Raw genomic sequence first — 13,512 nt, forward strand, 5'->3', positions numbered from 1 at the left:
CAAGCAGAATTGTGTCAAGAAATTATGGTGGAGCTTCTCCTACGGTTGGCCAATTCAGTGATCAAATGAGACAATTGGAGGATAGCATGACACATGTTTCTTTGGTTTCGGCCATTGAAACTCTGTCTGGAAAAATTGAGAGTTGCATGAAGGATCTGAAGGATTCTATATAGCAATTGACACAGAAGAATAATTTCAATTCTTCCTCCAGGTGGATACAAGTTTCATCTGTGAGGAATACACGTCCTCCAAGGAGGTCATTCCAAAACAGATCAAATCAAAACAGACCACCAAGGCAATCACGTAGAACTATTTGGATAACTCTGCGTGATCAGTTTGGTGAGAACATGAACCGCTGGGATGGCCAACCAACTTCTAATCTTTTCAGGAGACTGAGAGAACTGCAAAGTGGCAGAACCCGAGGTAGCAATACCAGAAGGGTAGCTGTTACTTCCACAGTTCCCCAGAACGACTCTTATGGCTCCAACAGTGGCTCCAGTTATAACACGCAAAGGATGGAGAAGGAGAATCCAGTCAGTTCACAGAGGTAAAAGCTGTCCAGCTAGCTCTCGACGTAGCTGAATGTGAGAGATGGCCAAAGCTTTATCTCTACACCGACTCATGGATGGTAGCCAATGCTCTATGGGGTTGGCTAAAGAACTGGAAGAAGAGTGGTTGGCAGAGGAAAGGAAAACCCATTTGGGCAGCCAACTTGTGGCAGGACATTGCTGATCGAATCGAGAGAATTCCAGTGAAAGTGAGACACATCGATGCTCACATTCCTAAGAGCAAAGCTACTGAGGATCAACAACACAACCATCAGGCAGATCTAGCTGCAAGAGTTTCTCAAGTAGACATGGACTCTAATCTTGATCTCGACTGTAAACACCGAGGTGAGATATTCTGAGCTCGGTGGGCTCATGATTCGTCAGGACATCAAGGCAGAGATGCAACATACCAATGGGCTCATGACAGATCCATAGACATTTCCATGGATGCTATCACACAAGTCATCCATGACTGTGACATTTGTGCTGCTATTAAGCAGGCAAAACGACTTAAGCCCTTGTGGTATGGTGACGGATGGTCCAAATACAAGTATGGTGAAGCTTGGCAGATTGACTACATCACTCTACCACGTTCTCGTTCTGGTAAGCAATGCATGCTTGCTATGGTAGAGACAAACACTGGATGGTTGGAAACTTATCCAGTTCCACATGCAACTGCACGCAACACCATTCTCGGTCTGGAGAGACAGATCCTGTGGAGACACGGAACTCCAGAGAGGATTGAGTCAGACAACGGAACTCATTTCAAGAACCACCTTGTAAAGAACTGGGCAAAAGAGCATGGTATTGAGTGGATATTTCATATTCCCTACTATGCACCAGCTTCAGGGAAGATTGAACGCTACAACGGTTTGTTGAAGACCACTCTTAAAGCCATGGGGGGTGAATCTTTGAAAAACTGGGAAAAACACTTAGCGCACGCAAGCTGGCTGGTAAATAGTAGAGGTTCAGTGAACCGAGCTGGACCTGCACATTCAGATCTGCTACCTTATAGTTTGTAAACAAAAGACGGATCTAAAGTAATTTCATTGGTAGACTGGGGGGAAGCACCTTTTGAACTGGGAGTACAGCAGAGAATCCTGGGCATTCCTGCACTTTTCTGGTCAGTCTGTCTTCCCCTTTTTCGGTGGCAGCAGCTCACTGTTTCTGGGCTTTCGGCCAGGCTTGACCTTGAAACTGATAAACTGCAAGGCCTGTATTAACTGCTCTCCAATTAACAACTGCTTTTTTTCTCTTTTTCTCTCTTTCTAACCCTCTCTGGGGAAAGGGGGAGAGAAGGGGGAGCAGAGGTGGGGAATCCCCTCAGCAGAGGAGGGAACCCTCATTTCTGTGTGACTTTGTTATATATTTCTGTATATATTGTAAATACTGTAAATTCTGTATATATTTCCCTGTGTTCCCTAAACTGCTTTGTAAATATACAGCACCCGCTCCTTTGCTAATCCGGCAGTGAGTTTTTTTCCCTTTCACCTTTCTTTCCCTCTACTCACAGTGTGGGGGGGAAGGGCCTGGCCTTTCCCCCAACCCTACGACAGAGGAAAAAAAATAATCATACAATCCAAGGCTTGGACAGAGGGTGACCAAATGAAGACTGCACAAATACCCTCAGATCTACCATTTCCCAGATTTCAGTATCTGACTTCACAAACTGACAGGTGTGGTGAAGAGGTTATTAAATTTATGAATATGAAATATGAATTATGAAAATATTATTTTTATTAATTATCAAACTATTAATAACCGATGAATCACCAACTTATATACATGTTCTAGTGCACGTTCGTGAAATAGATTCCAGAAGTGGCTTAGTGTTATGATTACAACTTAATTGAACTAATTACAGACTATCTCTATATTTATATAATGAAGGGTGCAGTTCTGCCACTTGGCCCACTTGGCGGGACGCGGGCGGCTCCTGGCTATACACAGCAATATTACAATCTTTCTATGCGTCAGCGCTTACTCTGCTAGACGCGGATACTTTGAACTGAGTGCTAGTGGATGGAAAGCACGTGGAAGATATTCAATTCCCTTCAGACGACAGGGATCGGTCCTGGTCGGGGTCGGACCGTGGGGTCGGCCCTCAAAAGTCGGCTCGCACGGCAGAGCGGGACGACGGTGGCTGGTAGGTGGGCTCGGACGACGCGGCAGCAGGCAAAGCTATGGGGGTCTGCCCAAACACGGCGGTTCTCGGGCTGATGCAAACAGCCTCGGGGAGAGAATGCGGCTGCGTTAGGCGGCGGATTCTCGTTTACTGAGCTTAAAGGAGCAGCGGGACTCAGAGTGGTCCCGGGTTCGGTGCAGTATAGGCACGAACAATGCTTTAGTCTTCCCTGAGATTCACAGGGCTCAGAGCAGCACTCGGCGGCTTCTCTCCCGCTACGGCAGGGCTAGGCATACGTGGACTCGGTATCGATCAAGTCCCTTCTCCCCGACTACTGGGCAGGTCTTACCCTCGGGGGGTCAGTCCAGTCCTCCGGTGGCACAGTGGGCTCTCCCGGTCGGTACGACTGGCTGTAGCAATGCTGGATTCCTCAGAAACAGCGAAGGTCCTCCCTCTGTGCTTCTTCACTATGCAGATGCTTCCAGTATGTGTGCATGTATAACAGAAGCTAACAACAATAAGCTCAATGGCAAAGGCTGGAGCTTGAGAGTTACTCCCTCGAGCAAGCACAGAGACAAAGTGAATGAGGGGGCAACTTGTTTACCAACTGGGGTGATACTTATAGATTCCTCGAGGCTGGGCTTGACCAATGGGCACTCTCATAAACAACTGGCTTCAGCCTATAGAAAGCGTGAAGCCAGAATTATGCCCATACTTGGTGTCAGCACGAGCACTGCATGCGCTGGGTGCATGCAAGCCTGCCTAATGCCTTGGCTTTTGTCTTCCTCCTGGAGGAGGGGGAACTTGCCCACATGCTGGGATAAGATTCAGTATCGGGTCATAATGTGCCTTCACCACAACAGGCCATGAGGGAGCAGAGTCCCAGAGTGTGTTAGCTACAACACACTGCAGTTTCTGCTCTGCTTAGCACATCTGCAAAACAAGCACAGGAAAGCCACTTCTTGACATATTTCCATAAAAATATGAAAATTAAACCCACCTTTTTTTTTCCCTTTGCATGCCTGCACTCACCATGCTACTAGAAAATGACTTTTCTTTCAAATTAATTTAGCGCTGTTGAAAGGCAGCAGATCTCAGTTTATAATATCAATGAGGCAAGCAGAGCACAGCTGAGGGAATTATAAACCTCATCTCACTCTTTTACCAGCCCATTTCAATTTTCTCTGGAAAGCAATCTCTTCTGAAAAAAGGGGGGAAAAAAGGTTGCTCCAGACCCACGTTAGCTCTCCAGGCTATGGGAGGATCAGACTAAGAGGGCTTGCATCCTCAAGGGAGCTCAAAGCAATCACTAATTTCATAGTTTCATAGTTTCATAGTTTCATTCAGGGTTGGAAGGGACCACAAGGATCATCTAGTTCCAACCCCCCTGCCATGGGCAGGGACACCCCACACTAGATCAGGCTGGACAGAGCCTCATCCAGCCTGGTCTTAAACACCTCCAGGGACGGGGCCTCGACCACCTCCCTTGACAACACATTCCAGGGTTTCACCACTCTCATGGTGAAGAACCTACTCCTCACATCCAGCCTGAATCTCCCCACCTCCAGCTTCATTCCATTCCCCCTAGTCCTATCACTACCTGAGATCCTGAGAAGTCCTTCCCCAGCCTTCCTGTAGGCCCCCTTCAGATACTGGAAGGCCACAATTAGGTCACCTGGGAGCCTTCTCTTCTGCAGACTGAACAGCCCCAACTCCTTCAGTCTGTCCTCATAGGAGAGGCGCTCCAGCCCTCTGATCATCCTCGTGGCCCTTCTCTGGACACGTTCCAGCACCTCCACATCCCTCTTGTAATAGGGGCTCCAGAACTGGACACAGTACTCCAGGTGGGGTCTCACCAGGGCTGAGTAGAGGGGGAGGATCACCTCCCTCGACCTGCTAGCCACACTTCTCCTGATGCAGCCCAGGATCTGATTGGCTTTGCGGGCTGCAAGTGCACATTGAGAGCTCATGTTGAGCTTTTTGTCCACCAGCACCCCCAAGTCTCTCTCCTCAGGGCTACTTCCCAGCTAGTCACTGCCCAGCCTGTATTTGTGCCTGGGATTGCCTCGACCCAGATGCAGGACCCTGCACTTGCTCTTATTGAACTTCATGAGGTTGGCTTGTGCCCACCTCTCCAGCCTGTCAAGGTCCCTCTGGATGGCCTCCCTTCCCTCCAGCGTGTCTGCTGCACCACACAGCTTGGTGTCATCAGCAAACTTGCTGAGGGTGCACTCAATACCACTGTCCATGGCACCCACAAAGATGTTGAACAAGACAGGTCCCAGGACTGATCCCTGAGGGACTCCGCTTGTCACTGGCCTCCACTGGGACATGGACCCATTGACAGCCACTCTTTGGGTGCGGCCATCAAGCCAGTTCCTTATCCATCTAGTGGTCCACCCATCAAACCCATGTGTCACCAGTTTGGAGACCAGGATGTGGTGCGGGACAGTGTCAAAGGCTTTGCTCAGGTCCAGGTAAATGATATCAGTTGCTCGCCCCTCATCTATTAATTTTGTCACCTGCTCATAGAAGGCCACCAGGTTGGTCAGGCAGGATTTGCCCTTGGCAAAGCCATGCTGACTGTTCCCAATCGTCTCTTCACTATTCTTCTGAGCGAGTAGTGACTCCAGGAGGATCTGCTCCATGATCTTTCCAGGCACAGAGGTGAGACTGACTGGCCTGTAGTTCCCTGGTTCCTCCTTCTTACCCTTTTTGAAGATGGGGGCAATGTTTCCCCTTTTCCAGTCCGTGGGGACTTCCCCAGATTGCCATGACTTTTGAAATATAATAGAGAGGGGTTCAGCAACCTCATCTGCCAGTTCTCTCAGTACCCGTGGGTGTATCCTGTCGGGTCCCATGGACTTGAACACTTTCAGGTTCTTCAGATGATCACGAACCTGATCTGCACTTACAATGGGCATTTCTTCCTCCCCGTCCCTGGCATTGTCTTCCATAACATCAGGAGTGTGGCTAGAGGCCCTTGCAGTGAAGACTGAGGTAAAGAAGTTATTGAGTACCTCAGCCTTTTCCTCATCACTTGTGACCATGTCACCAGTTTCCTTTCTGAGGGGGCCCACACCTTCCCTAGTTGTCTTCTTCCCATTAATATACCTGTAGAAGTTCTTAGTGTTCCCTTTAATCTCCCTGGCTAGATTCAATTCAAACTCTGCTTTGGCTTTCCTAACCAGGACTCTTGCTGCTCGGGCAGCTTCCTTATATACCCCCTCTTCTACCTGTCCTTCCCTCCACTTCCTGTAGAGTTTCCTTTTAAGTAATAGTGTGTCCAGTAGCTCCTTGCCCATCCAGGCAGGCCTCCTAGCATTCTTACCTGCTTTTCTCTTTGTTGGTATACAGAGCTCCTGGACACAGAATAGGTGGTCCTTGAATACTGACCAGCTGTCCTGGGTCCCTCTTCCCTCCAGGGCTTTGTCCCACGACACTTTGGCTAGCAGATCCCTGAAGCGATCAAAATCTGCATGCCTAAAGTCTAGGGTCGTGAGCTTGGAATACTTCCTCCTGATTGCCCTGAGGATGTTAAATTCAACTGCTTCATGGTCACTGCAGCCAAGGCCGTCTATGAGCCTCACATTGCTTACCAGCCCTTCCCTGTTGGTGAGAACAAGGTCCAGCATAGCACCATTTCTTGTTGGTTCCTCCACCATTTGGAGGAGGAAGTTGTCTTCTATGCAGTCCAGGAACATCCTGGATTGCTGGTGCCTTGCTGTGTTGTCCCTCCAGCAGATCTCCGGGTGGTTGAAATCACCCATGAGGACCAGGGCTTGTGACCTGGAAGCCGCTTCTATTTGCCTGTGGAGGGCCTCATCTGCTTGGATCTGCTGGTCAGGTGGCCTGTAGGAGACCCCCACAGTAATATCTCCTTCCCCTGTCCTGCCTTTAATTTTAACCCATACACTCTCAATTAGCTCATCATTCCTCCCCAGGTGGAGCTCCACTGATTCCAACTGGCTACTGACATAGAGGGCAACACCTCCTCCTCTCCTTCCCTGCCTATCCTTCCTAAAGAGCTTATACCCATCTATCCCTACATTCCAGTCATGGGAATTATCCCACCAAGTTTCAGTAATAGCCAGTATGTCATGGCATCCCAGCAGCACAGTGGCCCTTAACTCATCCTGTTTGTTGCCCAAGCTGCGCGCATTCGCATAGAAGCACTTCAGCTGGGCTGGCCCTGTCCTCCTCTTGTGCCAATTCCCCTCGGTTTCCACAGAATGTCCTGGTGGATCATTCGTGGCTTGCCTCAGGGCAGCAAGTTGAGAGCCCTTATCAGCTCTCCTTCTCTCTACTGCTGGTGAGCTGCCCCTCTGTTTGTCACCAGCCAGCAGGAGACTATTAACCCCTTCCCCCTTCAAATCTAGTTTAAAGCCCTATCAATGAGCCCTGCCAATTCCTGCCCCAGGATTCTTATCCCCCTCTGGGACAAGTGTGTCCCATAAGTTGTTTTCAGCTCTGGTGCCTTGAAAACCAATCCATGATTGTGGAACCCAAAGCCCTGTCGATGGCACCAGCCCCTGAGCCATGAATTGATCTGTCGGCCCTTCCTCAGTGTATCCTCATCCATTGCTGACGTTAGAGTGATGGCAGAGAACACGACTTGAGCCCCTGATGCCTTTAGCATTTGCCCTAAGGTTCTGAAGTCTTTTTTAATAGATTGTGAGCCTCTCATTGTTACATCGTCACTGCCCACCTGAAAGACCAGAAGTGGGTAGTAGTCTGAAGGACTCACGAGGTTGGGAATTCTATCTACAATGTCTTTTATTTGGGCACCAAGGAGGCAGCTGACCGCTCTATGAAATGGGTCTGGTCTGCCTATTGGGCCCTCTGTTCCCCTCAGTAGGGAGTCTCCTATGACGATGACCCTACGAGGTTTCTTTTCTGGGTAAGTTTTGATGGCTGGCCTGAGGCAACCTGTCATTGGTGCAGCTTCTGACCTTCTTGAGTCCTCGACCTTACCAATGACCTGTTCCTCCTGCAGAGCCTCATACCTGTTCTGTAACTGCACTGGAGGCAGCGTGCTGCTCAAAGTAGCAGACTTCCTTCGTTTGCATTTCTTCCGTCGGGCAGAGACCTGTTCCCATTGACCCTGCTCATGTGGGTTACTACAGGGAGGTTGAGAGTCTTGCTGCTGGGAAGGTATCAAACTCCCTGTTCCACTAAGTGTTACCCCCGTTCTGGTTTAGAAGAGATTACATTATGGGAATCGTCAATCGTCAATCATAGAATCATTCTGGTTGGAAGACACCTGTAAGGTCATCAAGTCCAACCATTATCAAACTCTACCAATTCTGGTGCTAAATTATGCCCCTTGGCACCACATCTGTGCATCTTTTAAACACCTCCAGGGATGCTGATACAACCACCTCTCTGGGAAGCCTACTTCATGTATGATAACCTTTTCAGTGAAGAAGTTTCTTCTGATATCCAACCTAAACATCGCCTGGTGCAACTTGAGGCCATTTTCTCACATCCTGTCACTTCTTTCTAGGGAGAAAAGACCAACATCCACCTTGCTCCAACCTCCTTTCACTAAAGGATAGAGAGCAAGCTCTCCTCCTTTTCTCCAGACTATCAACCCAAATTTCCTCAGCTGCTCTTCAGAAGACCTGTTCTCCAGACCCTTCACTAGCCCCATTGCCCTTCTCTGGACCTACTCCAGTATCTTTTGCCCACTTGGAAAATCAGATCTCAAGAGCAACTAAGGCAATGCTTCTGCAACACAGAAGGGAGGTGTAATAGTTTGTCTCAGGGAGGAAATTAAACCATAAATATTATTTAGTACACACCACAGTGTCTCTTCATGACATTACCATTGGATCACAAGCACAACATGAACCAGAACTGTCTAATAGAATAGAATAGAATAGAATAAACCAGGTTGGAAGAGACCTTCAAGATCATCGCGTCCAACCTATCACCCAACACCACCCAATCAACTAACCCATGTAACCAAGCACCCTGTCAAGTCTCCTCCTGAACACCTCCAGTGACGGCGACTCCACCACCTCCCCAGGCAGCCCATTCCAATGGGCAATCACTCTCTCTGTGTAAAACTTCCTCCTGACCTCCAGCCTGAACTTCCCCTGGTGCAGCCTGAGACTGTGTCCTCTTGTTCTGGTGCTGGCTGCCTGGGAGAAGAGACCAACCTCTGCCTGTTTACAACCTCCCTTCAGGTAGTTGTAGAGAGCAATAAGGTCACCCCTGAGTCTCCTCCTCTCCAGGCTAAGCAGCCCCAGCTCCCTCAGTCTCTCCTCATAGGGCTTATGTTCCAAGCCCCTCACTAACTTCGTTGCCCTTCTCTGGACTCGTTCCAGCAAGTCAACATCCTTCCTAAACTGAGGGGCCCAGAACTGGACACAGTACTCGAGGTGTGGCCTAACCAGTGCAGTGTACAGGGGCAGAATGACCTCCCTGCTCCTGCTGGCCACACTGTTCTTAATGCAGGCCAGGATGCCATTGGCCCTCTTGGCTGCCTGGGCACACTGCAGGCTCATGTTCATCCTACCATCAACCAGCACCCCCAGGTCCCTCTCTGCCTGGCTGCTCTCCAGCCACTCTGACCCCAGCCTGTAGCACTGCATGGGGTTGTTGTGGCCAATGTGCAGAACCCGGCACTTGGATGCGTTAAATCTCATGCCGTTGGACTCTGCCCATCTGCCCAGCCTGTCGAGGTCTCTCTGCAGAGCCTCTCTACCCTCTAGCAGATCAACTCCTGTCCCCAGCTTGGTGTCATCAGCAAATTTACTGATGATAGACTCAATGCCCTCATCCAGATCATCAATAAATATGTTAAAGAGCATGGGGCCCAGCACTGATCCCTGGGGGACTCCGCTACTGACTGGCTGCCAGCTGGATGTGACACCATTCACCACCACTCTCTGGGTTCAGCCATCCAGCCAGTTCCTAACCCAGCTCAGAGTGCTGCTGTCCAAGCCATGGGCTGACAGCTTGGCCAGGAGTTTGCTATGGGGGACGGTGTCAAAGGCCTTGCTGAGGTCCAGGTAGACTACATCAACAGGCCTCCCCACATCCACCAGGCGGGTCACCTGATCATAGAAGGAGATCAGGTTGGTCAGGCAGGACCTGCCCTTCCTAAATCCATGTTGGCTGAGCCTGATCCCTTGGCCATCCAGTAAGTGTTGTGTTATTGCACTCAGGATGACCTGTTCCATGATCTTGCCTGGCACTGAGGTCAGGCTGACAGGCCTGTAATTCCCTGGCTCATCCAACCGGCCCTTCTTATGGATGGGCACCACGTTGGCCAGCTTCCATTCCTCTGGAACCTCTCCAGTGAGCCAGGACTGCTGAAAAATTATGGAGAGTGGCTTGGCCAGCTCCTCTGACAGCTCCCTCAGCACCCTAGGATGGATCCCATCTGGTCCCATGGACTTGTGGGGATCCAGGCGGCTGAGCAGATCACCAACTACCCCATTTTGGAACAGTGGAAAACTATGCTGCTCCCTGGCTCCTTCTGCCAGCTCTGCAGGCCAGCTGTCTGGAAGACATTCTGTCCTGCTAGTAAAAATTGAGGCAAAGAAGGTGTTAAGTATCTCTGCCTTTTCCTCATCCCTTATCACAACGTTCCCCTCCGTGTCCACCAAGGAGTGGAGGTTGTCTCTGCCCTTCCTCTTACTATTAATGTATTTATAGAAGGACTTTTTGTTGTCCTTCACAGCAGAGGCCAGACTAAGCTCCAAATGCGCTTTTGCCTCCCTAATTTTCTTCCTGCAAGACCTAGCAACACCCTTAAATTTTTCACGGGTTGCCTCCCCTCTCTTCCAAAGGTGATACACCCTCTTTTTTTCCCTCAGTTCCATTAAAAGTTCTTTAACCATCCAGGCTGGCTGTCTGCCCCGGCGGCTCATCTTCCGGCACATTGGCACAGCCTGTCCCTGAGCCTTCAACAGTTCTTCCTTGAAGTAGGACCAGCTCTCCTGGACCCCTTTGTTTTTAAGGGCTTTATCCCAAGGAACCCTCTGAATTAGTTCCTTGAGTAGCCTGAAGTCCGCCCTCCGGAAATCCAGAGTGGAGGTCTTCTTGCTACCCTTCCTAGCTTGACCAAATAATGAGAATTCAATTATCTCGTGGTCACTGGCCCCTAAGCACCCTCCGACCACCACATCACCCACCAACCCTTCCCTATTGGTGAAGAGGAGGTCAAGCATAGCCTTGCCCCTGGTAGGCTCTCGCAGCACCTGGGATAAGAAGCTGTCCTCCATGCATTCTAAGAACCTCCTAGATTGCCACTTCTCTGCTATGTTAAGATCCCAGCAGATATCAGGCAAGTTGAAGTCACCCATGAGAACAAGGTCAGGCGATCTTGAGACAGCCTTAAGCTGCCTATAGAATGACTCATCAACATCCTTCTCCTGGTTGGGTGGTCTATAACAGGCTCCAACCAGGATGTCAGCCCTGTTGGCCTTCCCTCTAATTCTTACCCAGAGGCACTCAACCCGATCATCCCTAATCTCCGTCTCAATGGCATCTAGTGCCTCCCTGACATACAGGGCCACCCCTCCACCCCTTCTTCCTTGCCTGTCTCTCCTGAAGAGCCTGTAGCCATCAATTGCAGCACTCCAGTCATGTGAGTCGTCCCACCACGTCTCTGTGATGGCAACTACATCATAACTTTCCTGCTGCAGCAAGGCTTCCAGCTCCTCTTGTTTGTTGCCCATGCTTCGTGCATTAGTGTACATGCACTTCAGCCGGGCTGCTGGTTTCACCTCTGGCTCTGGCTTATCACCCCCAGACCCCAGCCTGGGGGGACTGGTTTCAACCCCTTCCCCCTTCGAAACTAGTTTAAAGCCCTGTCTATGAGACCTGCCAATTCCCTCCCCAGAATCTTTTTCCCTTTGAGGGATAGGCCATTCTCGTACACTCTGATCTTACCCCTCCTCTGGGACAGATGTGCTCCATCTGTTGCCAGCTGGCCTGGTGCAGCAGAAAGTTTTTCAAGATCGAAAAACCCAAAATTCTTTTGCCTGCACCAGCCTCTAAGCCACTTGTTGACTTCAGCTGCTGACCTGTTCCTTATGGTATTCCCACCTGCAACTAAGGGTATAGACGAAAAAAGTATTTGTGCCCCTGATCCCTCAACCAGGTCTCCCAGGGCCCTGAAGTCATCTTTGATAGCCCTGGGAGTTCTGGTTGCAACATCATCATTCCCTAACTGCATAATTATCAAGGGATAATAGTCAGAGGGCTGCACCATACCAGGCAGTCTTCTGGTAACATCTCCAACCATGGCTCCTGGAAGGGAACAAACCTCCCTGTGAGTAGGGTCTGGCCGACATATGGGTCCCTCTTTTCCCCTCAGGAGGGAATCGCCAATAACAATTACCCTCCTCTTTTTTTTAAGGGAGCAAGTCCTGATGCCAGGGGAAGGCTGTTTAAGCTTAGGCTGTTTCACCTTAGGTCGTTTCACCTTAGGCTGTTTTGCCACAGGGAAAACCCCAGATGGCGTGCCCTCTGATATCAGAATCACCTCACCCTCAACCTCCAATGCCCCGTACTTGTTTTCCAAGGGCAGTGGGGGGGGTGAGGGGGGGCAAGGAGGTTTAACCTTGCATCTTTTGATAGGAACCTGCATCCATTCCCCTCTTCTTTTTGGATAACTGGCCTCTGCTGGGGGGGCCTGCAGAGCCTGGTTACTCAGGTTTGTTACCCTTCTGCAATTGCATACATCTCTAAGTCTAGCAACCTTATCCTTCAGTCCAGCCACCACGCTAAGCAGACAGTCAATCTGCTCACACCTAAAGCAGGAGCCGTCACCTCTACCCTGCATCTCAAGTGCCAGGTTCCAGCACTGTCTGCAGCTAGATGCCTGGACACCTACCTCTTGCTTATGACACCTACCTATCTGCTTATATTCCCCCTCAGTCTGAGTCGAGACTGACTTTTTAAAGGAGTTATTGCGGCGAGTTACCACCATGGCTAGCCCTGCCCACCGGACCTACTGGAGAATGTTGGTTTTTTTTTAAAAAAAGTGTGGCGGCGTGCGCGTCCAAGCGAGAAATCGGGCTGAAATGGGAGCTGCCGCGAGCTGCCGCGGGCTTTGAAACTGCCGCGGCACGCAGGGACCCGAACGATCCCGAACACGTGGAGAATCGGTGAAAGCCGATTCCTGCCGAGCGCAGAGACGCTGTGCGGGTCCTTCACGTCAAAAACAGCAGCAGTCCGTGCTTTTCCGAGGCTTCTGGTCTCGATGTGTGTCCCCGATGGAGCTCACCGCTGAAATGGGAGCTGCCGCGAGCTGCCGCGGGCTTTGAAACTGCCGCGGCACGCAGGGACCCGAACGATCCCGAACACGTGGAGAATCGGTGAAAGCCGATTCCTGTCGAGCGCAGAGACGCTGTGCGGGTCCTTCACGTCAAAAACAGCAGCAGTCCGTGCTTTTCCGAGGCTTCTGGTCTCGATGTGTGTCCCCGATGGAGCTCACCGCTGAAATGGGAGCTGCCACGAGCTGCCGCGGGCTTTGAAACTGCCGCGGCACGCAGGGACCCGAACGATCCCGAACACGTGGAGAATCGGTGAAAGCCGATTCCTGCCGAGCGCAGAGACGCTGTGCGGGTCCTTCAGGTCAAAAACAGCAGCAGTCCGTGCTTTTCCGAGGCTTCTGGTCTCGATGTGTGTCCCCGATGGAGCTCACCGCTGAAATGGGAGCTGCCGCGAGCTGCCGCGGGCTGCCGCGGGCTTTGAAACTGCCGCGGCACGCAGGGACCTGAACGATCCCGAACACATGGAGAATCGGTGAAAGCCGATTCCTGCCGAGCGCAGAGACGCTGTGCGGGTCCTTCAGGTCAAAAACAGCAGCAGTCCGTG

The 13,512-nt window shown here is 50.7% G+C and overlaps 1 protein-coding gene across 4 annotated transcripts in view; it reads right to left on the minus strand.

The window, feature by feature from the left end:
- ELP3 (elongator acetyltransferase complex subunit 3) overlaps window positions 1-13,512 on the minus strand; it is a 284,717-nt gene that overhangs the window by 184,070 nt on the left and 87,135 nt on the right. The gene's annotated exons all lie outside the window — the stretch shown is intronic.

This window comes from Melanerpes formicivorus, unplaced genomic scaffold (assembly GCF_026170545.1).
Source record: "Melanerpes formicivorus ecotype bairdi unplaced genomic scaffold, bMelFor1.0.p_v2 SCAF_9, whole genome shotgun sequence".
In the NCBI taxonomy this organism is placed as follows: Eukaryota; Metazoa; Chordata; class Aves; order Piciformes; family Picidae; genus Melanerpes; species Melanerpes formicivorus.